Genomic DNA, 15464 nt, shown 5'->3' with positions numbered 1-15464 from the left:
TTGGCAGGACTAGGGGGTGGAGGCCCAACACTGGACATTAAGTGAGATGGTTCAGTTTCCCTTTCTGTGACTTTGATACAGACAGGAGGATGTTTGGAATTATTTTTCTACCAACATCTCTGGGGACCTCCTCTTACTCTTTGAGGGCCGGGAGACACATCAGAGAAGAGGGTAGGTGGGGAGGAGTTTGTAGGTGCCAGCTTTTCAGAGTGCCTTTAGAGTTGTACTTTGCTAGCTCTGGCTTCATTTAATCCTTTCAGGTCCCACAAATTATTCTATAATTGATATTTATATAGTCCTTTAAAGCTTATAAAGCAATTTATATGCATTAGCTCATTTGAGCCTCACAGCTCCTCAAGGTTATCATTCTCATTTTACAGATAAAATGAGAATATTTGTGAAGCACTTAACACAGTGCCTGGCATGTAGTAGGTGCTATATAAATGCTTATTCCCTTCCCTTTATAAATGGGAAAATTGAGACTGAATTCATTCTCAACCAAAACCCAGATACTTTGTATATGATAGAAGTGGTTCAGATTGAGATGCCGGAGGTTTTGAGTCTAGGGGAGCAGCAAGATAGTATCACTCACAATCAATACCTTTTTGATACTTACTCTGCAATCTCTTTTCCATTTCTACTCTGATCTGTCTTATCCGCTGGACTTAATTTCCAAGGTCAGGTAGACCTTGTTTCTCTCCTGCTCCAATCCCTCTTTAATTATCCTTATCAGAATAAGCTTAGAGAAATTCCATTTTGAAACCATCCCCTTGGTCAAGGTCTTCTGAACAACACACACTTTCTTATGTCTGTTCAGGTGTTTTTCTCATTTCTCTTCTTTTTACCTATTCAGGTCCTTTCTATTCTTCCAGGTGTAATTTATCCTAGTTGGATGATTCCTTCCCATCAGGCCCACGGTAATGACTCCTTCCTCTGAACTAGGGGTTTATTTTGCCATAGGCAATTAATCATGGAACTGCTTTCTGAAATACATTATTTAGTTGTTACATTGCATTTTTACCTTCCACATATTTGTATCTTTCTTCCTAACTAGATTCTAAGATCCATGAATGGATCACATGATCAATGATCACACCTTTCTATCCATCAAGGCACCTTTCATCCTTACTCATTTATAACAACAACTTACATTTATATAGTGCTTTACACTTAACGAAGGATTTAGCAGATTCTCTATCAATGTTTGCCGATTCTGATTTAAATTTTAGACTGTGTTACTGAGTAATGCATCATAATATGGTAGTCACTAGGTTAAGCTCCCAAATGAAAGGCTGCTTGGCTGAAGCCAGGTCATTTTTTCTTTTTACTTGACTTAATTCTTCATGGGTTTAAGAAACTTGACTTTTTATCCATGCTTACACATATAGTCAGAGACACGATGTGTTTCAAGGCCTCAACGCCTTCCCTTCAGGGCCTGGCTCAGCACCTCCCTTGACAGTTTCCCTTTTGTCTTTTCAATCAAGGTCACCCACATTCTTGGAAGATAACTGGGTAGTATTTAAACCCTACAGGGAGATCTGGGTCAAAAAACCTTGGCCCCAATGCTGCTGACAGAGGCCCAACGGGATTCTTTTAGGCAGTTTGATCGATCTGCTGGTGTTTGGTTAAGGATGAACTGTCCAAAAAGTGCTTCTCACATTCAGGGCAGGGATTCCCAGTATGGGTGTGCCAGTGGACAGCCAGGGACCCACTCTGCCAAAAGCGATGTCCACAGTCAGGGCAATGGTAGGGTTTCTCCCCAGTGTGGAGAAGCTGGCATTGGACAAGGTTCTCTTGATGATAGAATCGAGCCCGACGCTGTGCACAAGCAAATGGGCGATTCCCAGAGTGAACATGCTGGCAGCAGATCAGGTTGCCTGGACTCTGAATGTGTCCACAGTCAACACAGGCATAAAGATGAACACCAGAGTGCCCCTGCCAGTGGCTGATGAATTGGGCAGAATTGGTGAAGCAGTGCCCACAGTCAGGACAAGGGTAGAGATGTTTATGATTGTGCGTATACGGAGTGCCATGACTGAGGGTTTTCAGAATGTCCTGCCACAGTCTGAGCAGATGGCAATGCCCGTCTCCTTCTTGAGGCATGGCCAGGGCCTTGGCAGCTCTAAGGGCCTGTCAGATGTTGCTTCCTTCTGCTTGGTTTGAAGATCTGGAGATAGCTTCCTCTGAGGAACAATGAAAGGCTCCTCAACCTCAGATCCTTCTCTCTCTCTGTTCTTTTTCTCACTTCTGGCTCCTGCAGGGAGATAAGGAAAAGATAAAACTCAAAAATATAGCCCATTTTATTTCATTACATCTCTTCCTGCACTGGTGAGGTAACAGGTACTCCATTTGTAATAGTAGCAGGAATGCCTGGGTGTGAAGGGGACAAAGTCAATGGTTGTTTTTTTTTTTTTTGTCTTGAGAACAGCATAGGAAACTTCAAATCCCTGTAGCAGACACAGAGTTTGGAACTAGGGCAAGCAGACTGGGTTCTCTGCTGGTTACATGGACACAAAGGATACTTTTACCCTAGGGCATCTGCTTCTCTGGCAAGGCCAGATCACACTCAACCAATCAACAAGCACTTATTAAGCACCTTCTGACATTAGGAGGCAAAATTGGGACTGTCTCCAGCAGCCCTGGAGGAGAATCGGAGAACATATTCTTTTAACAACTAATGAACATACAGCTGTGGGGACATTTTGGGGATTCACTGGAACCGTGAGAAATACAGCTGGACAGACTGCAAAGGCCACTGATTTTGACTTGTTTTTGCAAATTTATTTCATCAGGTATTTTGAAAAGGAGGGGTCTTGCAGGGAGAGTATACAGCTGGAGAAATTTTTTTTAATTAGCAACCAGTACTATGCTCTGCTTAGTTAGAAGGCTAGGGTTCAGATTGTGAATTGATTTGATCAAGATCCTCTAGTGCATAAGTGCTGGACCGAGGACTCAAACCCAGGTGTCTAACTCCAAGTCTGGTGTTCATTCCATTAGACCTCAGTGTCTCAAAAAACTGGCATGGAAAAAATGGAAGTCCTTGTTCCAAGGCAAAACCCAAAATGTTGGTATTTGTACTGAGAAAATGGGAATCTCTTCATGCTATGAAGGGAAACTACATCCAATGATAGTATAGTATGAGAAAGGTGAAGAGGGTAAAGAAATGGAATTATCCTCTATAGCCAACCTTTTTTTGGGGGGGGGGGTCAAAAAGAGGGGAAAATTGGCAGAGAGCTTTTCAATTGAGGTTATTAGGGCACTAACTATATAGTTCACCAACATTATGGGCTGGATGGTCTCCTACTGTGCTGTAAAAAATGATGAGTTGGTTGATTTTAGAAAAACATGGAAAGACTTGTATGAAATAAAGAATGAAATGAGCAGAAGCAAGAAAATGTTGTACACAGTAACAGCAATGTTGTTTTAAGAACAACTTTAGACAACTAAGTCATTTTGAATATTATAAATACTCAAATCAACTATAGAGGACCTATGAAGAAAGATGCTGTCCACATCCAGAGAAAGAACTGATAAGTAGAAGTATGTACAAGATAGTTTTACAAACACACACACACACACACACACACACACACAAAGTGTCTAAGGGTAGCCTTTTCTAGGGTGGGGTGGGGGGAAGGAAAAAAAAGCCCAGCAGAGAACAAGAGAAAACTTAGAAGGAAACACAGAAAAGCAGTGTAGCTTTGAAAACAATGTCTAGTATTTATTATATAGTTTTTTAAAAGTATGAAATGGAAAAAAAAAATTGTGGGCTGAGTAGGCTTCTGTGGCCCATCTGGGAACTTAGCTCCATTTATAACAACATGTTGAAAGGCTGTTTAGAGTTCCAAATAATATATTTACAGATGACATTTTAAGATGGGAACTGTTAAAAGAATAAGTTAGATAGCATGTCTGGAGTGGGGTATGTTGTTATTGTGCTAATAGAAAAGATAAAAGAAAAAAAGAATCTAAGTTAAGGAGGGTTAAGAAAGCAATGGTTTGATAACATTGATTTAGAACAGTTTAAAAATTTTGTTTTGTTGGTGGTAGGGGAGAGAGCTGGGAGATAGGCAAAAATTTGGAGTCTAGAAAGCCATCTTCCCAGAACTGGTGAGGACATCTGGGGCTAAGCCTTTTTTTTTTTTTAAACATACATAGGTCTATCTTTATTGTATGATTATACCAATCAATCAAATGATCAGTCAATAAAAATTTATTGTGCACTTATTATGTGTAAGGAATTGTGATAAACTCTGGAGATACAAAGAAAGGTAAAAACAGTTGCTGGCCTTGATCAATTTTTCTAGGGGTGAGGGGGAAGAAGATGTAGGAGGACCGAGAGATCCTCTTAGGCCCCCCCTTTCTAAAAAATTTTTTATAAATTTATTTTGTTAAATAGTTCCCAATTACATGTAAATTTTTTTAATGTTCAGTTTTTAAAAAATTGAGTTCCAAACTCTCTCCTTCCCACCCATAAGGCAAGCAATATGATATTGATCATACGTGTGATGTCATATAAAATATATTTACTTATTAGCCTTGTTGCTAAAGAATATACACACAAAAAAAAACAAGGAAAATAAAGAAAACAAAAGTATGCTTCAGTTTGCACTCAGAGTTCATCAGTTCTCTCTCTGAAGGTGGATACCATTCATTTTTCATCATGGGTCCTATGGAGTTGTCTTGGATCACTGTCTTGATCAGAGTAGCTAAGTTTTTCACAGTTGATCATCCTTACAATATTATTGTTACTGTGTACAATGTTCTCCTGGTTCTACTTACTTCACTCTGCATCAGTTCCTGTTAAGTCTTGCCAGGTTTTTCTGAAAGCATCTTGCTTGTCATTTCTTATAGCACAATAGTATTCCATCACAATCATATACCACAATTTATTCAGGCATTCCCTAAGTGATGGGAATCCCTTCAATTTCCAATTTTTTGCCACCACAAAAAGAGCTGCTATAAATATTTTTGTATAAATAGTTCCTTTTCCCTATTCTTTGATCTCTCTCTGGGATACAGACCTAGTAGCAGTATTGCTGGGTCAAAGGTGGTACACAGTTTTATAGCCCTTTGGACATAGTTCCAAATTGTTCTCCAGAATGATTGGATCAGTTCACAACTCCAGTAGTGCATTAATGTCCCGATTTTCCACATTCCTTCCCACATGTTATCTTCCTTTTATGTCATGTTAGCCAATCTGATAGGTGTGAGGTGGTATCTCAGAGTTGTTTTAATTTGCATTCTCTAATCAATAATGATTTAAAGCATTTTTTCATGTGACTATTGATAGCTTTGTTGTCTTTTGAAAACTGCCCGTTCATATCCTTTGACTGTTTGTCAGCTGAGGATATTTTTATAAATTTGGCTCAGTTCCCTAAATATTTGAGAAATGAGGCCTTTATCAGAGAAATTTACTGTAAATTTCCCCCCAGTTTCCTGTTTTCTTTCTAATTATGGCTGCACTAGTTTTGTTTGTGCAAAAAAATTTTAATTTCATGTAATCAAAATTATCAAATTCCCATGATGGTGTTTATCTCGTTTGGTCATAAATTCTTCCCATATCCATAGATCTGACAGGTACATTTTTCCACGTTCCCCTAACTTACTTATAATGCCCTTTATTTCTAAATCATTTACCAACTTTTTTTTTTTTAAGGCAATTGGGGTTAAATGTGTCTGAAGCCGGATTTAAACTCAGATCTTCCTGACTCCAGGGCTGGTGCTCTATCCACTAGATCATTTACCAATTTTGACCTTATTTTGGCATATGGTGTGAGATGTTGGTTTATGCCTAGTTTCTGCCAAACTGCTTTCCAGTTTTCCCAGCAATTTTTGTCAAATGGTTAGTTCTTAAACTAAAAGCTTGTATCACTGGGTTTATCAAACACTAGGTTACAGTGGTCATTTGCTACTATGTATTTTGTATTTAATCTATTCCACTGACCTAACACTCTATTTCTTAGTCAATAACAGATTATTTTGGTGATTATTGTTTTGTAATATACTTTGAAATCTGGTACTGCTAGGACATCTTCCTTCACCTTTTTTTCCATTGGTTCTCTTGATACTCTTTTTTTAAAAATTTTTTTATTAATTTATTTTGATATATCAACAATCACTTCCATATGCTTTTGAGTTTAAAATTTTTCTCCCCCTTCCGCCCCACCACCCTCCCCAAGACGGCGCACAATCTGATATAGGCTATACATATGTATTCCTATTAAACATATTTTTACATCAGTGATGTTGTAAGTAAAAATTAGAACCAATAGAAGGAACCACCAGAAAGAAGAAACAAAACTCAACAGAAGAGAAAAAAAATAGCACTTCAAATTCCCTAGTTCTTTCTTTGGATGTGGATAGCATTTTCCATCACGAGGCCTTTGGAGATGTCTTAGATCTTTGTATTGCTGAATGATTCTCTTGGTATTCTTGACCTTTTTTTCCTTTCAGATGAATTTTGCCATTATTTTTTCTAGCTCTATAAAATAATTCTTTGGAAGTTTGATTGGTATGGCACTGAATAAGTAAATTAACTTAGGCAGAATTGTCATTTTTATAATATTGGCTTGGCTTACTCATGAGCAATTAAGATTTCTCCAACTGTTAAAATCTGTCTTTATTTGTGTGAAAAGTGTTTTGTAACTGTGTTCATATAGTCCCTGGGTTTGTCTTGGCTGGTAGACACTTAAGTATTTTATATTGTCTACAGTTATTTTAAAAGGAATTTTTCTTTCTATCTCTTCCTGTTGGGTTTTGTTTGTAGTATATAGAAATGCTGATGATTTATGTGGGTATATTTTATATCCTGCAACTTCGCTAAGGTTGTAATTGTTTCAACTAGTTTTTCAGTTGTTTCTCTAAGTATACCATTTTAACATCTGGAAAGAGTGATAGTTTTGTTTCCTCATTGCCCATTTTTATTTCTCCAATTTATTTTTCTTGTCTTATTGCTATATCTAGCATTTCTAATACAATATTGAAAAATAGTGGTGAAGGATGAGCCTTTAAAAAGACCCTGTAAATCTCTATTTTGTACCACTTAGCTTTTTAAAAAAACATATTAAATTTAATACTAACAGTGCCCTGCTTGTCTATATCTCTTTCTGCTCTCTTCTATTTAAAAAAATTTCACTGATGCTCTATTCTTTCCTTTTTACATCATTCCTAATCTACAACTCTCTATCCTTAACCCCTCCATAAAAGCCTTCCTTTGTAAAAATAATATAATCAAGCAAAACAATTTCACACATTAGTAGTGTCAGAAAATGTCCCATTCTACACCTATATCCCACCATCTCTTCGCCAAGAAGTAGGAGGCACTCTTAGCCATGAGAGGAGAAACTGAGGATGAAATTGAGGCTTTGAAGACACCGTTATGATCTGATGGAAAGAATACTCAGTTTGAATCCCAGCTCTGTCACTTATTGGCAGGGTGGTCTTGGGTCAGTCACTTCATTTCCCTGGGTCAAAGTTTCCTAATCTGTAAAAAGAGAGAGAGTTGGACCAGATGGCTTCTAAGGTCCTTCCAACTCTGCACCTGGGATCCTATACACAGGGGTGGAAAGAATGAGAAAAAGGGCCAGGTAAAAGTACCTTTTGTTTATTAGCTTCAGGATATCTATGTGTATATTTTAAATTCAGCTTTGACACTTAGCTTGGCGCTGGGGAGCTGCAGAATTTGGTGGGAGAGCTATCAGGAGAAGCAAGTCAAAAAATGAAGCATCAGCAAATTCTGGAGCAACAAACAAGGGAATCATGGTAGCAAAGATTCACAACAGTACTTGTAGAGAAAAAGAGGTTAATAAATGTCTGTTAGAAATAGCCTCCAGAGGAAGATTCCCAAGATCCCACTTGAGGCAAATGAATAAAGAATCATAAAGGCAGCAATAGCTGTTTAAAACAGTTGAGATGGGGGTGGGTGTGTTGGGGTGGTTTACACATAATGGCTATCTCTAACTGCCTGAAGGGCTTCACATGGAAGGAGGAGTACACGTATTCTGACTGACCCCAAAGGACAGCATTAGGAGGTATAGGTTGAAGTTGGAGAAAGATATAGGCTCAGTGTAAGGAAAACTTCAAATAATGAGAGTAATCTAAGAATTCAATGGACTATCTTGGGATGTAATTAAGTTCCCTATCAAGCAGAAGATGGATGATCACTGGTGAGAGATATCAAAGAACGGATTACTGTTCCAGCATGGATTTGACTAGGGCACTGCTGAGGTCCTTTCTAGCTCTGAGAAAATGTGGCCAGGCATTTGTGCACCTGGGGCAAGGTAGAAGAATTCTGGGGTTTTTTAGAGAATGGTGTATCTGAGAAGGGTATGTATGGCAGTAATAGGAAGCAGTGGGGTAGCCTCTCCTTCACAAATTCATCCAAACTTGGGAACTCTGATCAACACAATGACCAACCACAACTCCTGAGGACTCCTGAAGAAACATGCTGCCTACTCTCTGACAGAGAGGTGATGGACTCAGAGCACAGAATGAGACATCCTTTTTCAGACGTGGTCAATGAGAAATTTTCTTTTGCTCAATTATATGTTTGTCCGAGGGGTTTTGTTTTTCTTGCTTTCTCAGTGGGGAGAAGGGAAGGAAAGTGAAAGAGAAGGCTGATCTTTATTTGAAAATAAAATTTAAATAAAAAAAGATAATTGTTTATTTGAGCTTTTACTGTCACATGTGTTATTTGAATTATTACAGGTAAGTCCCTATATACCATAAAGCGTGGGGTTTTTAATGTGTTTTTAATATTATCTGGTTTTATTAGATATTAAAATTATAAAATATGTTAAAGCATCTTCTATCTTTTCCCTCATTCTTGCCCATATCAACTCACATAGCTGCCTACCATCCTCCTGTCCTGGCTATGATATAATGCAGTGATATCCACAGGAGGCAAGGCAACTTATGTAGAACCTAGGAGTGTAGGAGAGGCAGCTAAGCACTACATCATCTCTTACATCTGTAGGGAGGTGGCTTCAATAGAAGCCACAGGAGGCCTGTAATCTTGCAGAGAGAACTTTTTCTGGGGAGAGGATCCAGGGGTAGCTTAAAAGATCAGATCCTTAAAGGGTAAGAAGGCAAAAAAAAAAAAAAATCTTCCAATGAGGTCTGGCTCAGAAGATCTCTCCAAAGAACTAAACCTAGGAGTTCAAATGTAATACTCTTTCCTTACCTCTACAGGTTCTTGAACAATTCCTTTTCTCCTCAGAATCTTGGGCTTCTAGGCCCCACATCTCTGTTTCTTGTTGCATCCAGGAGATGAGGACAGGTTTAGGGGACTGGAAATCCTAGGGGAACAGAAAATATGCAATGATCTTCAAGTTCTAAGATTAAAACTTGATGGAAGGTTAAATCCCCCTACTGGCATGAGGTAGTACTCCCACATTTCCATCCCAGAGTCCTCTGCTTCCTCCCTTCCACACAGACAAGAATGCCTCTCTTCTTTAGCCTTGGGTCAGAAGCATGGAGAATGTCATTCATTAGTAAAGCTAGAAGGGATATCATAGGAGGAAACTAACAACCAGATAGGGGAAAAAACTGTCTATGGTAATACTAGCAGTTATCAATTACATAGTGCTTTAAGGTTTATAAAACAGCTCAAATTCATGTTGAACCTCTGAGGGGGAAGCTAAATGGTACAGTAGAAGGAATGCTGGATTTGGAGTCAAGAAGATCTGAGTGCAAATCTTGCCTTTGATACTTACTAGCTATGTGGCTCTGGGCAAGTCGTTTAACCTTTTGGCCTCAGTTTCCCCACCTGGGAAAACGAAGAAAATAATAGCACCAATCTTATACAGTAGTTGTGAGGAAATAAATAGGCACCTTAGTGGAACAGTGGATAGAGTGCCTGGCCTGAGGTCAGGAAGACCTGAGTTCAAATGCAGCCTGAGACACTTATTACTTGTGTGACCCTGGGGCAAGTTACTTAATTTTGTTTGCCTCAGTTCCTCATCTGTAAAATGAGCTGGAAAAGGAAATGACCAACTACTCTATTATCTCTGCCAAGAAAACCCCAAATGGGGTCATGAAAAGCTGGATATGACTCAACAACAACAATAAAACCAAACTGCTAGTTATTATATTGCTAATATATAATAATAGCTAACAGTTATATAACACTTTAATGTTTGCAAAATGCTTGAGAAATATTATCTCTTTTGTCCTCACAACACTGGGTACTATCTTAACTTTCCAGAGGAGGAAACTGAGGCTGGTAATGATTAAGTGACTTAGCTACACAGCTAGGTAGTCGGAGGCTTGATTGGAACTCAAGGCTCATTTAACTCCAAGTCTGGCACTTTTCCCTCTACACATAAAACTAATGAGTGACAGAACATGGATTGGAATTAAGCTTCCTGACTCCCAAGCTATATTCCACAACTCAGATTCAGCCCTGGTTCTGACATTTCACTGAGTTGTACTGATGCTCTATCCTATGTCCCTCAAGGTAGGTTACCACTCACTCCTGCCAAGTTCCTACAGAAGGATGGAGGACCACAGTACAGGAATATAGAAGGGAGAAAATGGAGAGAGGGTTAGCATAGAAATGTATAGTCATGTGGATAGATTGGACAGATTTATACAACATAGGCAGGCTTCTGAGGAAAACTAAGGAGCTGTCCAGCATTGAATTTTAAAAGGGTGATTCAATTTACCAAAAAGCATTAGAATAGGAATAGCTGCAGGGTGGGGAACCTGCAGCTTCGAGGTCACATGTGGCCCTCTAGGTCCTCAAGTTCAGCCCTCTGACTGAATCCAAACTTCAACAAAGTTCAACAAACCCCTGAGGGAAAAATCTAGAAGAAGGCTCAACTAAGGGAAGCTGAAGAAGGCCAAGCATATCCAGAAGGAAGAAAGATCAGGGGATTTCTTTGGGCAGTCTAAGAGACACAGGCAAGTTGGGTTTTAGGTGGCTTTAAGAAAAACAGCTTTAATCTTAATAATGCTGAGAAGCAATAATGTGTGGTACTGGTATAGATATCAGCAGAGTTAGGTTTGGATTCTAGCTTCAGCTCTTACTTACAGTTGTCTTCCTGGAGAGTTCACATGCCTGAACTTCAATTTCCTCATCTGTAAAATGGGGATAATACTTGCTCTCACAGGGTTAGTGTGACAAAAATGTTTTTTGAACCTTAATAGCCCTATACAAATGAAAAACTGATATTAACGATAATAATAAACTTCACGAACATCTTCTTTCACTGCCTGAATGTGTCATGGAGGTGATTCTGGGTTCCTGAAGGTTTGAAAAAACTCATTTCTTACATCAAGAAGTGATGGATTCCTGAAGTAAAGAAATATTGTTCTTAATACTTATCTGATAGAAAAATTAAACAAAGTAAAGGCCTACCCATAGTGTTCAGATCTTCATTTTCCATCTCAACTAAGATGCTGAAAGACAAAAGTTTGACTTCCAGGTTGAAAAAGGGGTGTGTGCACAGGGTAAGAGGTTAGCATTGGCTGCTTTGTGTCAAAGACAATTTGGGGCCTGGGGTACGAGCAGGAGGATGTCCTGAACATGGGAAGGCTCTGCAGAGAGGGCTGGAGCCCAGGGAGGGCCAGGGCAGTGAAGACCTTGTCTCCACCTACGGCACCATCCACCCCAGCCCGAAGGCCTCACTCACCCAGGGCACCCAGGCACCGGTAGGTCACCTGCACAACCTCCTTAAAGAGGGCTCTCTGTGTGGGGTACAGCCACGCCTACTCCTCTGGGGAGAAGCTCATGCCCATCGCCCTCAGTCTAGCCTCACTCATCTTCAGCTGTGCCTCTAAGCAGCCCCAGTCAGGCTTTCACAACCTCCATTCCAGGGGAGAGGAGGGAGTGCTTGGAAGATTCAGCTGTCCCTGTCCCAACTCCACCCACCCCTGAGCCCTGCAGGTACCCAGTGGTCCTGTCGCTGTCCCTGGGAACAGAGCAAAGTAGAACTGGACTTTCGGAGGGTGGGTGACTCTAGGATGCTGGCAGGTCAGGGACAGCAGTGATGCTTCTTGGTGATGGGGTGGACATGACATGGAGGGTTGATGTCTGACTTCACTTCAATGCGGACACAGACCATCTGGGACACCCTGTCTCCAGTGGATCTTTCCCCTTTGCCCTTCGGGTGACTTGATGCTCTTGTCTAGGCTCCCAAACACTTGGACAGCTTCAACCTACCAACTCCCTCCATCCCACTACTTCCAGCAGCAGCAGCATCCCCTGCCCTCCCTTTAAAAGAGGGTGTCTCCTCAGATAGTGAAAGGAGAGAGAGGGTGAATGGGGGAGGGTAGAGGAGTATATGAAGAAACTCAAGACTAGGGAAGGGGGGCAGCTAGGTGGCAAAGTGGATAGAGCTCTGGCCTTGGAGTCAGGAGGACCGGAGTTCAAATCTAGCCTCAGATACTTGACGCTTACTAGCTGTGTGACCCTGGGCAAGTCACTTAATCCCAACTGCCTTACCAAAAAGCAAAAAAAAAAGTAGGTAAGGGTCCCCTTCCGAATCCTCACTACTCAGTGAATATACTATGAAAAGCTTTTATTCTACCTTCAGTCTGACCTATTCTCAAACCCAGCAGTAGCCATCCCTCATGCTTTTAGCTAGGAGACTCTAGGACCCATCCTTAGAACATACAGGTCTTAAATTTTTAGCATAAAAAACTACGATTAGGTAGCATACATGATGCATAGAATGCCGTCCCTTCTCATCTTTGTCTTTTTGGAACTCCTGGCTCCCTTCAAGACTCAATTCAAAGGCTATACCCTTCAAAGGGATTTTTCTTGACTCTTCCCCAGTTTTTATTGCACCCTGTTCCCACCATTTATTTTGCATATATTCTATATCCTAAGGTGCAATCACCAGACCACCAATACTGTTGAGTTGAGCCATGAGGTGTCCAGCTAGCAGGCTTAGACCAATGAATTATAAGTGGTGGTGAACTTAATTGAATAATTAAATTTTTGTAGCTTGCACACATGAATTTCTGGTCTTGTGGTCTACCAATGAAAACCTGGTGCCTCTGTTCTCTGAGGGGAAGGAGGGAGAACAGGAAAGAGAGTATGGGGAAGAAGGAAAGTCAAGGGCAGATAAGGAGTAAGGCAATAGATATGGACCTGAATTTGATGGAAGGCAGACAGAGGAGGAAGAATAGGGATGCAGTTGTTCTCACCCACCTGGCCTTTTGGAGTTGGCACAGGAACTCACTGATTGTCCAGTTTCCCCTTAGTCTCTTAGGATACCAAGAAACAAGGGTTTTCTGTCTTCAAATCCTCAAGTATCTGTCTGGCTATGGGCCTCTTCAGTCCTTCCTCAGTGCTCATGACCAAGCAGGTCACCCCCCCCTTCTGGAAGATCTCTGGTAGTATTGAAAGCTAAGGAAGAAACTGAAATAACCCTGGACAGAAGCAGATGGCACAGTCCCACCTAGGTGACCAGTCCTTTTGCCTCCAAACACCAGGACAATCGATCCATAGGTTTGCTTCCACAGCTGACTTCTGGGTGAAGAACTTCTCTAAGTGGGGCAGGGGCTGCTTATTGTTATGGCTGAAGAGGTGGCAAGCAACATTGATGGTTGTAATAAAAATGTTATCCAAACCATATGCAGGTATATGGGTATTCTCCAGAACAGATGGAGTGGTGAAGAAGCAGTTTAAAAAAGCTGCTGAAACAGTGGTTGAGGGTGCCAGGGAAGTTGTTTTTGCTCTTGTGAGCCTGCCGGTGCTTAGTCTTGCATAGCTGGCCTTGGAGGAAGGCTTCAGCAAGCACAGGATCCCACTGGATGTCTCATCAATGTCCTTGATGTAGTAGCTGAATTCTCAGAGGGGTTCCCTCAAATTTCATCTGTTTGTGCTTCTCATTCTTGCTTCTGGGTTCTGTTGAGAAACAAGGAATCCAGAACTCAAACATTCCATTCTACAATGACTATTTCTTCTGTGGGAAGAAGGAAAAGTTGGGGATGAAATACTTTATTCACCTCCAAAATACAGGAACAAACTAGGGATCTCTGACACAGGATTCAATGGCTAATCATATCTCCTGTTAAGAGGGAATACAAGGTCTAGTGACCCTGAGGATGATGTACCAGACAATCTTATTTTAAAGCTTTTACCCTACAAAATCCCTGAGTAGAAAGATTTTGCGGACTTACTGGGGCTCTAAGAGCTGTAGGTGGTCAGAGAATATAATATGCATCTGACTGTTGCCTCTTTGTAGAAAGGCAACTCAACTTTTTGAACCCAGGCTCCTGGTAAATTGAGCTTCACTCTAGACCAAGTTACCTAAAAATCTAATAGAAACAGTTTAACACATGAAGTGAAAATTACTTCAGGTTCTTTTAATATCTTTCCCACTATTCCAGAGTAAGGGAATTTGAAGATTTTAAAATGATTTTGTGGAAACCATCAGTTAGAAATAGTTAATCTAGCTAAAAGATTCAAGAATAGCATAAGGAACAACTCAAAGCACAGCAACACATGAAGGAACAAGAGGAACACATTTACTAAAAATGGACCAAAGGATTTGAAAATTCTTCTTTGTATGTGTATTGTGTATTGTAATGTATATTGAAATAGTTCCCTAGGGAATGGAGGGACAGTTATGGTATAGGAAAGAGAGGGCTGGATGAAGAGTTAGGAGTCATAGGTACAAATGTGGCACATTAAGTTCCTCATTTGTAAAGTAGATGCATTTGTACTACCAACCTTACAGATTTGTTATAAGAACCAAAAGATGCTATCTGTATAAATATGCTTAGAAAAAACTAAAGCACTTATATAAATGTCAGCTATGATCCTAAGTAATCCTAATCTATACAAAACTGATGTTCTATTTCTGTATGATAAGGTACATTTGAATTGTACTGGTATTTTCAGAAAAATCACTAATTCCAGGTAAGGGCATTCAATGTTAACATGAACATTTTCAGGAGTTGTGTGACTGTAAAGCAGTTCAATCCTTTTAGGAGGTGCTGGTAGGTATAAGCTCAGCTCATTAGGGTCCTGGTAAAATGGTGCCTAGGCTTGTACCCTGGAAACCTGTAACAGGGTGGACTGTGAAGTCTGGGGGAGAGAAACTTACTAGTAAAGATGTTGCAGTGAGAATCTCAAAAGATGCCCCTGTAAAGGAGAAAACTGAAAGAAAGGGCTGGCAAGGGACTTCCAAGATAGGTCACAGCTAGGGAGCAGGTCTTGGTGGGTAGCCTGGGGGCCTGTACCATTCTTTCATCCTTCACCTCTCCAGGTTATTCTTGCATATGTCTTGATTTGGCTGATCTGGGTCCCAACCCTCTCAAGTTCCAACCAGGAGGTGAGTGCTGATTTTAAGACTGGAAACCCTGAGGAGACAAGAAAGTACTACCCATTAATAGTTTTCGCGTCCAAGTCCTAAGGTTGAAAGGTTCTCATATAGTGAACCCATCCATGCTGGTATACTCCTTCCCATTCCCAAGGGTAAGAAGAGCCCAATCACCCTTTCTCTCTT

General features: G+C 40.5%; 1 long non-coding RNA gene across 1 annotated transcript; it reads right to left on the bottom strand.

Annotated features, from left to right (window-relative positions):
- Positions 1-932: 932 nt before the first annotated feature.
- LOC114052225 lies at positions 933-15205 on the bottom strand. The gene is made up of 4 exons (XR_003570229.1): positions 15063-15205; positions 13160-13858; positions 9185-9299; positions 933-2254 (listed from the first exon to the last, which is right to left on the bottom strand). It is a non-coding gene; the product is annotated as an uncharacterized LOC114052225 (long non-coding RNA).
- Positions 15206-15464: the final 259 nt, after the last annotated feature.

The sequence above is a fragment of the Vombatus ursinus genome, unplaced genomic scaffold, assembly GCF_900497805.2.
Source record: "Vombatus ursinus unplaced genomic scaffold, bare-nosed wombat genome assembly UNPS02014807.1, whole genome shotgun sequence".
In the NCBI taxonomy this organism is placed as follows: Eukaryota; Metazoa; Chordata; class Mammalia; order Diprotodontia; family Vombatidae; genus Vombatus; species Vombatus ursinus.
The sequence above is the reverse complement of the archived record's forward strand: the minus strand, read 5'-3'. Positions and strand labels throughout refer to the sequence as shown.